We start from the raw sequence: 16,485 nt of genomic DNA on the forward strand, positions 1-16,485 counted from the left end.
AGGCAAAACAAAAAAACAAAACAAAAAAACAGAAAAACAAAAAAACAAATAAGGCACCAAACTAACACAAAGTAGACATCATTAACAGAAAAAGAGGAAATAAAACTGAAACAAAACAAAACCAAAAAAAGAGATTATACAAAAAACAAGGTACAGAGGCACATAGAAACTAACCCATGTTCAAGTTCATATTCTTTTATTTTTTCTCCTGCTAAAAAGATCAGAGCAAAACGATCGTTAATTAAGTCAGTCCTTCATCAAGTGCCTGATAGTAGGCCAGTACCATGTTAAAAGTGCTCCCCCATTTGGTTGTTGACTCTTCCTCTTATATTTCCAATAGTATCCTATATGCTTTTAGTTAGGCTGAGGTGCTAAGTTCTCATAGTTTACATTATAGTCACCCCCCCGTCCACACCCACACTTTCCATGTAGCGCTCCCATTTAGCCCACAGGGTACTACTTTTACTAAGATTTCCTCTGATTTTATATGTTAACTGCTCCATTACTTTTATTTTTTCCATTAGTTCCCTCCATTTCTGTACACTAGGGCTTAGTTTCTGAAGCCAGTTTTTAGTTATAAGTTTGAGGGCCGTTAGTCTTAATATTTTAGTAAGGTACTTGTCTTCAGTTCTGTCTATCCCCTTTGGTATTTTACCCAACAGGATATATTCTTGACTGATAATTACCTTAATTTTCAGAACTCGTGTTATTTCCGTACCAATATTGTCCCAGTACTTTTTCAAGACAGGACAAAACCAGAAGATATGACTGTAGTTGGCATGATTTTCTCCACAGTCTCTCCAACATGTTGGTGTTGCTGATCTTTTAAATTTTGCTAATTGGACTGGTGTAAGAACATATCTCATTTGGCATTTCCATGCATATTCTCGCCAGAACTGAGATGCTGTTGTCTTGTGTAAGGATATGCTTATATTTCGCCATTCAATTTCAGACACGGTTAAAACTAGTTCTTCTTGCCATCTTATTTTTTCTCTCAATTCTTCTGGTTTGTTCTGCCTATCCAAGATGTTATATAAAGCCGAGATTTGGTGTTTGACACTCTCACACTTATAATTTTTAACCAGGAACTGTGTCATGGGATGAAAATCTGTAATACTTTTCTTCTGTCTGGTGCTTTTCTCGATATAGCTTCTAACTTGCAAATATCTAAAAAAAATGAGAGTGTGGTAGATCGTAGTCTCTTTTAAGTGACTCGAAGCTTATGATTCCTTTATGATCTATAAATTGCCCAAATATCCTCAATCCCTTTTGATTCCAAGTCTTGAAAGTATGGTCATCTTTATTTGGAGCGAAGTCAGGATCTTCCTTTATTTCTCTTAGTAGCAGCATTTCATTATGAATCTTAAGGTCATTCCTGACTCTGTCCCAAACTGTAAGTGTATTTCTAAGCCATATGTTTTCTATATTTTGTTTTGGGATTGTTGTAAGGAAAGGGAGGAGCTTCTCCATATCTTTACATTCAGCTAATTCTATAGACCTCCATTTCACCTGTATCTCCTCATTTAGCCATGTTTGTATTGTCTGTATTTGGGCTGCATAGTAATAATTCTGCAAGCTAGGGAGAGCCAGCCCCCCCTTCCTTTTTGCTAATTTTAGTGTTTTCATCTTGACCCTTGTTTTTTTTACTATCCCAGATAAATGTAAGAAGCATTCGGTCCCAGCTCTTGAAAACAGTTGGGCTCACATACAGGGGAAGTGCATTAAACAGAAATAGAAATCTAGGAAGTACATTCATTCTTATAGTATCGACCCTTCCCATTAGTGACAAAGGGACTAAGCTCCATCTGTTCAAGTCTTGTTTTATTTTAGTTTCTAACTTATCATAGTTAAATTTATACAAAAGATGCATGTTCCTGGGTACTTCTATTCGAAGATATTTAACTTTTTCTCTGTCCCATTTCCATGGGTATTCCTTTTTAAACTCTGCGGGTACAGGTGTTCCCAAACTGATTGCTTCACATTTTTGCGTGTTCAATTTGTATCCTGATACTGTGCTATATTCTTTAATGCTCTTCATTAGTGCTGGGAGAGTGCTGTCTAATTTTGTCAAGTAGAGGATAACATCATCTGCGTATAAGGCTAGTTTGTTCTGTAGACCTCCAGTTTCTACCCCCTCTATTTCCTTGTTTCTCCTAATACTTGCTGCTAATGGTTCAATACATAAAGTGTAGATTAGTGGAGAAAGCGGGTCCCCTTGTTTTGTGCCTCTTCTAATATCCAACGGGCTTGATAGTGTTCCATTTACTCTGACCTGAGCTTTTGATGTACTGTACATAGTCTGCAGCCATGAGATAAAAATGTTGCTAAAGCCGAAGCTTCTACAGGTCTCAAAAATAAAGGTCCAAGACACTCTATCGAAAGCTTTTTCTGCGTCGAGAGTAAGTATAAGAGCCTGTTTATCTTTTTTTTTATATGCTGTATTATATTCAGTGTACGTCTAACATTATCTGATAGTTGTCTGTTTGTGATAAATCCTGTCTGGTCTAGATTTATAATGTCGGGCATGACTTTTGCTAGCCTGTTTGCTATTATACTGCTCAGCAGTTTTTGATCCACATTTAGTAGAGTTATAGGCCTATATCCTTCGGCCTGCGATGGGTCTTTACCCTCCTTGTGTATTACTGTTATTATCGAATTGCTCCATGTATCTGCCCATATCCCATGTGTTAAGGCCCAGTTGAAAGCATTGTATAGAATAGGAGCAAGTTGTACTTTAAACTCTTTGAAAAATTCTCCTGTGAAGCCATCACTGCCTGGGCTCTTGTCTGTCTTTAATCTCTGGATCCCTTTAGATATTTCATCCATACTGATTGACTCGGTGAGGCTTTCATCCTGTGATTCAGTCACTTGTGGCAAATGTAAACGTTGCAAATAGTCTCTTAACTGTTCTTGGGTTTTCTCTTCTTCTTTGTTATACAGCCGTTTATAGTATTCAGCGAATTCTTCTGCGATCTCTTGTTTACCTGTTACCAACTTATTTGTAACATTATTCTTAATACATACAATATTCGATTTTGTCTGTTGTTTTTTCAATTTGTAAGAGAGTATTTTTAATGATTTTGATCCTCCATCGTAATATTTTTGTTTAATGAAGACCAGATCTCGTTCCACCCTCTCAGTCAACAGACCATCTAATTCCTTTCTTGTTTTTTTTTAATTCTATCATATCCTTTCGCTCCCCTTTTGCTTTATGCTGTCGTTCTAAGTTCTTTATTTTTAGCTCCAGATTTACCACTTTTTTCTCCCTTTCCTTTTTCTTCCGTGATGAAAAGCAGATAATTTCTCCTCTTGTGACAGCTTTCAGGCCTTCCCAAATGATTACTGGGTTGACTTCTCCTGTATCATTAATTTCTAAATAATGTTCGATTACCGTTTTTATTTTAATTTTAAAATCTGTCATTTGTAGTAAAGAATTGTTAAGTCTCCACAGAGTTCTATTTTTTTCTCTTCCAATGTCTATTGTTAATGATATTAAAGAATGATCTGAAAGGGTGATCTGATGTATCTTACAATTTTGTACTCTGAACATTTTTAGAAATAAAAAAGTAGTCCAATCTTGAATATTTATCATAAGACTTTGAATAGTAGGTATAGTCCCTCACTGTAGGGTTTAAAGTTCTCCAAACGTCTACAATTCCAATCTCTGTTATTGCTCTTCTCAATATTCTAGCAGCGGGTTCACCGCTGTGCCGTTTATTACCCTGTGAATCAGATTTAGCGTCCATAATAAGATTTAGATCTCCTGCTGTTATTGTTATTCATTTACTTTGGGAGGCTATTATGTCCAATATTTTTTTTACTAGGTCTGTTTCTTCTTATGGGGGATTATACACATTTATCAAGGAGACCATAATATTGTCAATTTTTCCAATAACCATAACATATCTCCCTTCTTTATCCGATGACACATGTTCTACCTGAAGTGCACAGTGGGGCCATATTAAAATTGCGACTCCTCTTCTTGATGATCTGTGTGATGAGTGGAAAACTTGACCTGATATCATTTTACCTAGTTTATCATGTTCAATCTGATTTAAGTGGGTTTCCTGTAGGAAAGCTATGTCCCCTGCTTCTTTTTTTAATTGTTGTAAGATCTTTTTTCGTTTAATAGAGTTATTAAGGCCATTTACGTTATATGAAATATTTTTTAGAGGTTTCATTGGTAACTGTCAAAGAGATTTCTTACTATCCTAAGCACCACCAGCATACCTATTGAGCTACTTTGTTTCTTTGACAATTTTGCAGTCATTACCTTTTGAGTCAACAACCATGTGACAAACAATAAAACGTGCACCCAGAAAAACAGTATAACACCCCTCAATCGCTCCCATAGGTAGCAAACTCTACTAGTTTGCTTAAGTGATTCCATGTCTATTTTTAGGAATCTTGGGCGTGCCAAAAAGGTGGCCCAAATTTGGGTGGAAGACCCCATGCTGTAATCTAATGAGTGTTGCCCCCCTTTTAGAAACCCCCCACTTCTGCCGTCGTCTATCTTAAATTAAATTAAAGAGTTAGATAAACAGTTATTTCCTTGAGAGACAAAAAACACCTGATCATTCTGATACATTACAGGGAAGTAAGTGAAAACAGCTTATATTTTAAAGTCCCTTAAAGTTGACAATCAGTCAACACTTAAATAAGGTTAATTAGTAAGTCAAATAAAATTTCCTTCCCTATAAGGGCGTATAACTTAATGGGCAAGACAAAAACTAGTATATGTTTCGCGATTGGAAGACTTTAATTAGCAGAAGTATTGTAATTCCCCATTATATTGACTTTAAGTGTAGAAAGAAAAGAGAGAAAAAAGGAATGGGAAAGAAAAAAAAATAGATTAAAACTAAAATAATAACATCTAATATCATGTATATTTGTTGTCCTTGATTAAGAAAAAAAGAAGAGAAACTCATATCTTGTTCCTAAGCAGTTTTAATTATAGCTAGGCTATGTTTCCTCCCCATATTCTATGGATTAGAAACAGAGAGAAAATAGATCCCAGCTAGGCACAATAAATATTGCCATTTGATGTAGATAATAGTAAAATAAAAACTGGTAGCGAATAATTAAGTGTAGTACTAACAAATACATATTAATCTTACTGCTACCTATAGTAATTAATCTCCCTTCCTGCACTAATTTAATGTGCTCTCTAGTGCAATCTGTATTGTTTACCTTTTGTACTATTTTATTTCAGGGAGAGCTTTTCACAGAGGGAAAACAACAAAATTAACCTTAGGCCTACGTGATAGTAATATTGAGTAAATGATAATAATAAGGGAAAAAATACAAAAATACAATATATACATATAAATACTGACAAATATGTATGAACGTCCATGATAGTAAATGTTCTTCACCTTTCCTGTAGTGATTAATGTCGCCTAGCCTAAATTTTGTTTCAGATGAAAAAGCCCCGCACCTACAGAAGAAAGTGCAAGTAAACATAAACAGTAATAATAGTCCAAAACATTTACTTAATTTCGTCCGGTTTTCAATTTCACTTTCAATAAGACTAAGGCTCCATCATAATGCTGAATAGTAATTAATGCCACTTGCAATTATATTGAGTACATTACGGGGAAAAAAACGAATCTGACGTTAATAATAGTGATGTGAAGTATATATTAATCCTGACGGTTGACTAAATATTAACAGAAGATAGTAATGATAATAATAATAGTCAGTAAAAAAAATAGTCAGTGAATAGCAAAAACTGTCCATAATAGTGAGTAAATAGACAAGAAAACTAATAATGAAAAATAATAACAAATAAATCCTAATTATAACGAAAACAGTAATTATAATACTTACAAAAAAATGCTGCTAGTAATATTAAGTAGTCACCATTCCTGTAGTAATTTAAATTCTCTCTAGTAATCCATTCTTTATTGTTTAATAATTGTTTTGTTTTTGTTTTTCGTTTCAGAGGGAACTTTTTATAGAAAATAGTAAAAGTAAAATTTAGGATTAAGCCTTCAAAATAATAATAATAATAATAATAATGATAATAATAACAAGTAAATGAAAATAATAACGAAAAAAATAATAATAATAATGCTGAACGAAAAATAGTGCAATGAAAATAATAGATAATAATAATAGTCCAATACCTTTACTTAATTTCTTCCATTGTTCAATTTTCTTTCAATAAACCTGCATGGCTGTCGATTTCAGAGTCCATTTACCCGAAAGCTATGGGCCCATATCAGATTGAAATACAGTCTGTCTTTTAAATTCGTACCTTTAATTCCCTCAGGAGATCAGTCATTGGCCGCGTTTCCCAAACGAATTTGAGCTCCTGCGTAGCCTAGAAGCTGCGTAGGTGCCTCCACGCATCTGCGCAGTAGCAACCCCGCTGCGCACTATCTTCGTTAGTAGCAGCTGTGTGTGCCCAACGTCTCATCTAAATTGGCTTCAGTAGACACCATCTTCGTAGGTTCCGTTTCGTCTGTGCTAAAACTACATTCGTGAGACAGCATGCACGTGAAGAGATCCTGGACGTAGCCTACGTAAAGCCTACGTCAACTACGTAGTGCTATCCTACTATAGTTTAAACACCCTTTGCATACATATATCTATATATACAGGATTTTGCAAAAATACTAAGATAAAGTCGCACCTTTATCTAACTTACCTTTATATGAATTGGACACTTACATTTTTATAGGTACATTCTGTAATGTATTAAAATGCATTTTTTTAAGGTGACATTTCAATGATCTTAAATAAACACTGCGGCCATTGTTCGCCGTTCAAAAAAATTCAGAGGATAGAGGGGGCGTCCCCCTGCATGATTGACAGCTTAACGCGTAACGGGCAACGCCTCCCCCAAAAAACAGACATATATACAACAAACACACTGCGACATGCCGTGTTGATAGCTTGCAGATCTGTTATTTTGGGTAGGGCGAGCGGCTGCAGTGCTTCGTCCTCTATGCATGAACCCGAAGTTTACAAATCGTACTCTCACGGATAATCCGATCATCTAATAAAAATATTAAGCACATGCCAAGTTAACTAAAGGTATATAAATGATGCTGAGCTAAATATGTTTCCTTAATTTCGAAGTTTTATTGTTAAACGTTATGATGAAAGTGCAGTTCCTCTCACAAAGTGACAGCTGTTGCGCTCGGCGAGCGCAACAGCTCGCCATGTTTATGAATGGTTAAAACATCTTTTGAAAATAGCAGATCTACAAGCTCACAACGTGTCACAAGCTTGTAGATCTGCTATTTTCAAAAGATGTTTTAACCATTCATAAACATGGCGAGCTGTTGTCACAAAGTGACAGCTGTCACTTTGTGAGAGGAACTGCACTTTCATCATAACGTTTAACTATAAAACTTCGAAATTAAGGAAACATATTTAGCTCAGCATCATTTATATACCTTTAGTTAACTTGGCATGTGCTTAATATTTTTATTAGATGATCGGATCATCCGTGAGAGTACGATTTGTAAACTTCGGGTTCATGCATGAGGACGAAGCACTGCAGCCGCTCGCCCTTTTACGCACCGGCCCGGCCCGGCCACACGTGTGTGTGTGTGTGTGTGTGTGTGTGTGTGTGTGTGTGTGTGTGTGTGTGTGTGTGTGTGTGTCGGTCTTTTCATAGATTTCATAGAACGATGGGTGTTACAGGCGGCCCAGGGCGCTCGTTACAAAATGCTTCGTAGGACAGTACTCCCTTCCTACTGTGGGCGGGGAGTATGCTGCGCGCATTCTGTCTCACGAATGTACTTTTACCACACACGCAGCCAGTTTAGATGGCACGCAGGGGCACAACCACCTGCTACTAATGAGGGTAGAGCGTAGGTTTGGCCGAGTCCCAGCTGTGTAGGAGACGCTTGCGCAAGCTGCGTACGGCCACGCATGACCTGAAATCTACGTGCCTGCTATGGTACTGCGAAGCATGTGACGTCACATGTTAGACCCGTCGTCGGACCTGCGACGATGCTCTACGCACGAGCTCTTTGGGAAACCCGGCCATTGTCTGTTCTTCTCCGCTGTGCGTTTGTTTTCTCATGAAAGGAGTTGATTTCGCATAGCTTTGCCTCGCTGCTGCTGGTGGTAGATCTTTTACGATTCCTTGCTCGGTGAGTTGTTTTGCTGCCTCCTCAGGTGTCTCGTAAACAGTGTTGGGATAGTTACTTAAACATAGTAATATATTACTTATTACATATTACTTGTTTAAAAAGTAATGTAGTTACTTTACTTATTACTCCCTGCCAAAAGTACTTAGTTACTTATTACTTTAGTTACTTTTTTTTTCTCGCCCCCAGTAATTGCATCCTTTCTCCCCAAAAGTCTGACTTTGCATTTTCAACATTAGTAGTTTTTTTTTTTCTCTTTTCTGCAGCCTACATTGTAAAATCCTCATTGTACACTCATTTGAATTATATTAACACTAAGACTTTTACTGTGTATGAATTCATAACTTACAGACTAAATGAAAACCATTTGACGACTATGAATTGAATACTAAGGACCTCAATGGAAACAAGTATTTTAAATATATTTAAAGGGCAAGACCACTTTGGTAGAGGTTTGGGTTGTGTATTTACCTTGCCATGGTGTAACTCCAAAGGTGGACAACAAATCAAAAATAATTGCTCCATTGATTAGAAATTGATAATTCAAAATATGCTCCTCATTGACTTACATTGTACGGTGAAACAGATCTCAAAGTCACTCTTTTAGCACATAAACAAACACAAACAAAGCTGATACAGAGCATATAGAACATCACCAAACCCAGTACTTTTTATAAAAATTTCAACTTCCTGTTTATTTTACTATTTGAAGAACTGGATCCGGATCCGCAGATCCAGTCCGTGTTTTCTTCTAAATAAAAATAGCAAAATCAACAGGAAGTTAACATTTTTATTAAAAAAAAACAGTACTGGGTTTGGTGATGTTCTATATTGTCTGAATCAACTTTGTTTGCGTCCGTTTACGTGCTAAAAGAGTGACTTTGAGAGCTATTTCAACGTTTCCGTATCCGCTCTAGACCGGATCAGCAAGCAGCCTGCATAGCAACTCGATCCCAACCAGTCTACCATTATATCAATGGACCAAAAACAACACAGGATCGAATAAACACACTCAAACCCAGAGTACCACCGAGGCTCGTGAAAAAAAGTAATAAATTACTTTTTGAAAAAAAGTAAAGGTAATATTATTACTCAAAACGTGAAAGTAATTAGTTACTTTACTAGTTACTGGGAAAAGGTAATAATATTACTTTAAGTTACATATTACTTTAGTTACTTCCCAACACTGCTCGTAAATCGTAGGCTCCCCTTCTCCAAACACCTTCAATTTCGCTGGGTTGAGGATATGCGACTTTATGTTTTTATCTTTCAGTTGTTTCCTTATCGGTGCATACAGGCTTCTTTCCTTTTGTACGGACGCTGAATAGTCTCTATTGAAGTAGATTCGGTCCTCTCCAAGTGTAATCTCTTTCTTTGCCCAGGCGGTTTGTAGCACTCTCTGGCGAGTATGCCATTGTAGGAAGCGCACCACTATGGATCGCGGGGATGCGTCTTTGTTTGTAGACTTCTTTAAAGGGACTCGATGTGCTGCTGTTATTAATAGCTGCTCGGGTGTGATCTCCAGCTTCTCAATTAAAAGTGTTTTAATGAAACCCTCCATATCATCCCCTTCAAGTCCTTCTTTCACTTGATAGACTCTTATATTATTTTGATGTGATTTTTGCTCCAAATAATCCAATTTCTCCCGTGTTGTTTTGTCTTCTTTTAGTAGGTGTTTTAATACCTTATTTGTCGTCATCTCCCGTTCTTCCAAGTCATTTATCCTCTGCTCAGCTTCTGTAAGCTTGTTTGTAGTCTCCTGTAGGTCGGAGCGGATTTCTTTCATGTCCTTCCGCAGCTCCTTTGTTTCAGCTGAGAAGGTTTCAAAGTCTGATCTCAGGCTTTTATCAGCCGCGCCTGCCATTGCGTCTTCTGGCGATTTGTTTGTAGTGTGCGCTTTGCGTTTTGCCTTTTCTTTCTTTATAAACTCTTGCGTAATCGCTCCTGAGCGCAGGTTCATTCCTTGAGGATAACTCTTTTCGATTCAAAGCATATTTCTAAATTATTTCTCGTAGATTCACGGCATTTAGGGGTTTGTAAGAGGACGCTCACGCCACTCGATCACGCATGCTGCCTGCCGGAAGCTCCTTTCTTTTAATTAGTCCAATTTAATTGTGTCCAATCTGTGTATGGTAGAGTATGTTAATACAATATAACTGTATCTTGTCTCGGTGCTCTTCTATTAGATGGTGTCAAAGGTCATGTCTCACCTAGACAGTGAGGGTCAACATTTTTACCCGGAAACAGGGTTAAAATCCGGGGTAGAAGAGGACATTTGCATAGTGCACAGTGTAGATTAAGGTTTGAGATTAAAAAAGAAATGTTTTGTATCAAATGGGTGTCTGTGGCCAAATGTATATGTGTCTGGAGGAAAGGTCCGCATGTCGGCTATTGTGAAAAGGCAGAAACAAGCTAAATAAGTTTGATTTTGTGTTTTTCTTTTTCCATATGAACAGAGTTTGATGGTTGTTCAATCTTCACATTACAACAGGTAAATGGTTGTGGGATCTGTAAATACATTTAATTTGGGTCTGAAAAAGGAGAGTGTTTGTCGGGAGTTGGCTGTTTTACGTGTATTTTAAATGTGAAAGGGGATATTAACTTAACTCCCATTGGTTCAATCCTTGAAACTTAAATGGTTGAGAATCACTGAATTACTACTGGAATCTGGAATCCCAAACTACACTGTAAAATCTTCAGTGCTTATTTAAAGGACCACGTCTGCCATTTTCAACCTATATCCGTATAATTGGTCCTCACTAATGCTCATTATAAGATTTGTGTCTCGGAGGAGGGCTGTGGACAGTTGAAAAACCTGCCTGGTAGTCAAAAATATGTGTTATTTCTTTATTAATGCATGGACAATGGCTTCTATCTTAGCATGCTAACTTTCCAGGGAGAGAATGGCTGTGGTTTCTATTATCTTTGAATCCACATTGATGATGTCATTGGTTGGCAGGTTTCTAAGCTGTCCATTTCCCACTAATGAGACACAGAGTAGCCGGAAATTGTGCCATCTTATAAAGAGCATAAGTCAGGACCTTATATGAAGATAATAAGGTTGAAAATGGGTGAAGTGCACCTTTAACTCTGAGAGTGTACAAATGAAACCAAAATGGACGCTTACAGGTCCATTTTGGTTCAATTTGTACATTCTCAGAGTTACAGACCCCTAAAGATCCACTTCGACTGCATTTCCAACCTTATCTTCATATAATTGTTCCTCCTTAATGATCATTGCAAGATGCCGGCATTTCTGTACTCGCTCTGTGTCTCAGAGCCAGAGGTTGGCTGTTAGTACAGCGGCATATACCCCAATACAAGAGGTATTGTGCACTTTTTGAGAAAAGCATGAAACTTCTACCATAGTTAGATGATATCATGAGGTGTATTTTCAGATGTGGAGTCAAGTCTGATTTGACCCCTGAGGCCCGGTAGAGGTCAAATTCTAAATGGCCGCCGAAAATATTGAAAAATGCTTATCTTTGGAACCAAACGCTGTAGAAAAACATTTAAGGTGTCATTTCCCACAAATTTTTGGGTGCCCAGTCAGTTGGTGATACTTTTGAGATCAATAGATTTCAAGAAAATACCTTCAGATCAATGTCAAGGTCAAATTATACGGACAAAGGGAAGCGAAAGGTGCAAAAAGGTGGTTTATTTCCCAAATAATGAAAGTAATGTGATTTATTTATTTTTGGACAATAATAATTGTGATAATAACTTATATTAATACAGCACCTGTAATTGAACCAAAGGTTGCTTAACAAAACAAAAAAAACAATCAGAAACAATCAGTGGATGGAGATACGGCGAACAGACCATGCTTAGTGTCCTTTCATATCAGGATCACGTAATGGAAATACCGTACTGAAATTTCTTAACCGTCTATCTATAGTATTGGGTGGCGCCCCCTGGCTGACTCCCCTCCCCAGATCCTCGCCTTAGGGGGTTCTCGGATGAGAACTAAACCCTAACACAGTCTCCCGAACAAAAACACAGATCAGTACATGCAAGGTCCAGTGCACCCTTTCTGGCAGTTACACCGGATCAGCTCATGGCAAGATTTAGCTGCTTCAGGGAGAGCTGTCCAGAATGGCTGCCAGCCAGTGGATTATTTTGTCCAACCCCAGTCAGATGGCTCTGGTATCTTTGGATCCAAGACCAGAGACTGGTTCCACAGGTTGGCCTGAAAGCAAGTCCGCTTGATGTGCTCTTTAAGGGCTGTCTGGGTTGGAGGGATGTTCTCCAAAGTCCTGGACTTCTGTGAGAAAAGGTGTTTCCTAGCATCATTTACCTCCATACAGTCACTGGTTCGGTCGCACATCAGCACCACAAATCGCTCTATCAGTAACCTTGATCCTTCACTGACCTCACTTGGCATGGTCAGGAGTTCCTGCAGAGCACCAGTGACCTCTGGGAAAGACTTCCAAGTCTCCCAGGCTGTCTTCTTCCCTCGGCCAGCAAATGCAGACACAGTGTCACACCCAGTGAAAGCGTGGAAGACAGGGAGAGTCAGGCACTTGGCAGGAGTCATTGTGGCAACGATTTGGTGAATAGCAATGTATCGTAAGCTTGGCCCAACACCAAAGGCAACCCAGAGCTGATCAGGAGCCATTTTGCTAAAAGAAGCCACTGCCAATACAACCACATCTGTATCAACTGTACGTATGGTGACCTTCTTACAACCCTTCTGCACAGCATCTGCCACATGCAGAAGTAGCCGAGTGTCAGCCTCCTCTTGCAGACATGGGGCAAGGCAGGCCACACATGAGTCAGCAGGAGAGCAGAGGACTCCACTTCCATCTGTTGCATACAGTTCCTTGCCTTGTGCGACAGGCAGACGAATGGCTTCTCGTGACAGGAAAGAAAACAACTCTGTTTTGTTCCATCAGGTATACATCTCAGACGAGGTCAACACGGGAGCTTACATCAAGTTGAGCAGAGATGTAAGTTGCAAAAACAGTTTCTCCATACTCTTGGAATGTTCTTGATGTATTTGGTTTCAGCATTTGAACCACAGCTGCACCATCTAGAATAACTGCATCAGCCATGGGAACACTCTTGTTTTCGGGCAGATTTGACTCCAGGCAGCGAATCAGATCAGCTTTAACCCCAAACCGAAGTTTTCCTCCACTTGACAGAGCTGGGGGTGCTGCCTGGTTTTCATTGGAAAATAAATGGTCGATGTCTCCATCTCTTGTTTGACACGAGATGTACAGCCTTGAAAAAAGACCACAATGACTCCTGCCAAGTGCCTGACTCTCCCTGTCTTCCACGCTTTCACTGGGTGTGACACTGTGTCTGCATTTGCTGGCCGAGGGAAGAAGACAGCCTGTGAGACTTGGAAGTCTTTCCCAGAGGTAACTGGTGCTCTGCAGGAACTCCTGGCCATGCCAAGTGAGGTCAGTGAAGGATCAAGGTCACTGATAGAGCGATCTGTGGTGCTGATGTACGACCGAACCAGTGACTGTATGGAGGTAAATGATGCTAGGAAACACCTTTTCTCACAGAAGTCCAGGACTTTGGAGAACATCCCTCCAACCCAGGCAGCCCTTAAAGAGCACATCAAGCGGACTTGCTTTCAAGCCAACCTGTGGAACCAGTCACTGGTCTTGGATCCAAAGATACCAGAGCCATCTGACTGGGATTGGACAAAAGAATCCACTGGCTGGCAGCCATTCTGGACAGCTCTCCCTGAAGCAGCTAAATCTTGCCATGAGCTGATCCGGTGTAACTGCCAGAAAGGGTGCACTGGACGGTGCACGTGTGTCAAAGCTGCACTTGCATGTACTGATCTGTGTTTTTGTTCGGGAGACTGTGTTAGGGTTTAGTTCTCATCCGAGAACCCCCTAAGGTGAGGATCTGGGGAGGGGAGTCAGCCAGGGGGCGCCACCCAATACTATAGATAGACGGTTAAGAAATTTCAGTACGGTATTTCCATTACGTGATCCTGATATGAAAGGACACTAAGCATGGTCTGTTGGCGGTATCTCCATCCACTGATTGTTTCTGATTGTTTTTTTTGTTTTGTTAAGCAACCTTTGGTTCAATTACAGGTGCTGTATTAATATAAGTTATTATCACAATTATTATTGTCATCATAATTTTTTTTTTTTTTAATCACTTGGTACTTTCATTATTTGGGAAATAAACCACCTTTTTGCACCTTTCGCTTCCCTTTGTCCGCATAATTTGACCTTGACATTGATCTGAAGGTATTTTCTTGAATTCTATTGATCTCAAAAGTATCACCAACTGACTGGGCACTTAAAATGAGTGGGAAATGACACCTTAAATGTTCTTCTACTGTGTTTGGTTCCAAAGTTAAGCATTTTTCAATATTTTAGGCAGCCATTTAGAATTTGACCTCTCCCGGGCCTCAGAGGTCAAATCAGACTTGACTCCACATCTGAAAATACACCTCATGGTATCATCTAACTATGGTAAAAGTTTCATGCTTTTCTCAAAAAGTGCACAATTTCTTGGTAACCCGCTGTACTATGTGGACACTTCAGAAACCTGCCTACCAAGGTTTGGTCTTTTCAAACAAGATTACAATATTATTATGTTTTGCATTTATGCAAGAACAACAGCTTCTATGTCAGCACTCAGCAGGCTGTGGTTTTCTATTAGCTTGGAATCCCGACCAACTATGTTGGTAGGCAGGAACTGGTATTCTTGTTGGAATGACAGCATTCTCTTTTAGTATAGGTTATAGCGGAGTTTGCTACAGGTTTTTTAGGATTTCAAAATATTCCCCCCTTCAAAAAAAACTTTTTTTTTTTTTTCTGAAATAAAAAATAAAGAAAGGAATGGAAAGGAATTCCATGAATTATTTTTTTCTTTTTTTGAATAAGCAGTGAAAACAGAAGATCTACAAGCTCACAGCCAATCGCAACGTGTTGTGAGCTTGTAGATTGGCTATTTTCACTCTAGTTTGGGTAGCGGGGAGACATCAAATTTCTCTTTTTGGTCTCGAGCTAAAAGGTTTGGGAACCACTGGCCTGATGCATACCTGCAGGAGTCCTTTAATATTATTTTTTTAGAACCATTGCATTACTAAATTATGACATTATTATATTAGGCTATTAATTATTAAATTTAATCCTGTACATTACAGTACATGATATGGACTTGCTGATACTTGAATACTGACTGGACTGTGTGGAATCATGATTAAATCATGATATGCGCTGTAACTTTGGAAGTCACATTGAGTCACATTTCCCCATGCCACATTTTGCAATGGTGGAAAAATGGAAAGGGACGTGCAATGCAAACATGTGACAATGTAGAGTCTCTCCATGTACGTCCAAGTTAATGACGTTCTGTGAAAAAGCTACCATGTGACACTGACACTCTGCAGAGAAATCAATACTAATGGAATCGTTCTTTTACGCTGAACCAACCAGACCATTAAACTGTATGGAACACACTCTTTCTCTTTTCTGCTAGAATTTACAAGAAATGAACCAATAATTAGTTTTGAGAAACCCTAGCCTCCCTGTTCTGGGCATGTCATCCTGTAACAGGTTAACATTTGGCAGAGGCAGACAAACATTTGGTGAAATTTGCAAGCTCATAATGGGTCTTGATGGGACACATTGTAAGCTTTTAGATCTGCTATTTTTGGAAAAGCAAAGAAAAATTGATGTAGAGGGAAAAAGGACCATAACAAGTATAGGATATAAGTGGTTAAAATACACTGATACAGTTTGAATTTATAATAGTGTTGCAGTATGCAGTATAAATGAAGGGGGGCTTCTTCAATGGAACCTCCCCGTGGACGCTTACAGATCTGTAACTCAGAGAGTGTATAAATGGACCCTTAAGGGTCCATTTATACACAATAGGCAGTCTAAGTTTGTTCAATTATACAAGAAGCAAACTGGGCAACCATTCAGTTAAAAATACACTTGTAAATACTAATTTAAATTCTGTCTTGAGAGATTACACAAGAAGTTGTAACGTGTGATGTATTCTCTTTTTAACTACATGAACATTCTGCGATAATAGCAGATCGGCTATTTGGTGTAGAGGGACAAAAGGAGGGGCCTAGTATAGAGCCCTTGGAGACTCCGGTCAGGGTTTAAGGGGTCAAACAGCAGCTGGATGGTATGTTTGATTCGGCATAGTAAAATAATGAGTGTTAATTTACATATTTGTAAATTGACAGTGTAGAGGGAAAGAACGTCCGTCTCTCTGTTTGTTCTTTCTTCAGTATGTCTTTTCTCTTGTATATGATTTTACCGTCACTTAATTTATCAATTTTAAAGTGAAAACAAAAGGTAAGTTTTTTCAGAAAAGCACAACATGTACACCTGTAGCTCAGAATGAAGGGACTGTAAGTGGTGTGACAAAGAGCAATCTCTTA

Source organism: Gymnoscopelus microlampas (genome assembly GCF_963454915.1).
Source record: "Gymnoscopelus microlampas genome assembly, chromosome: 13".
Lineage (NCBI taxonomy): Eukaryota > Metazoa > Chordata > Actinopteri > Myctophiformes > Myctophidae > Gymnoscopelus > Gymnoscopelus microlampas.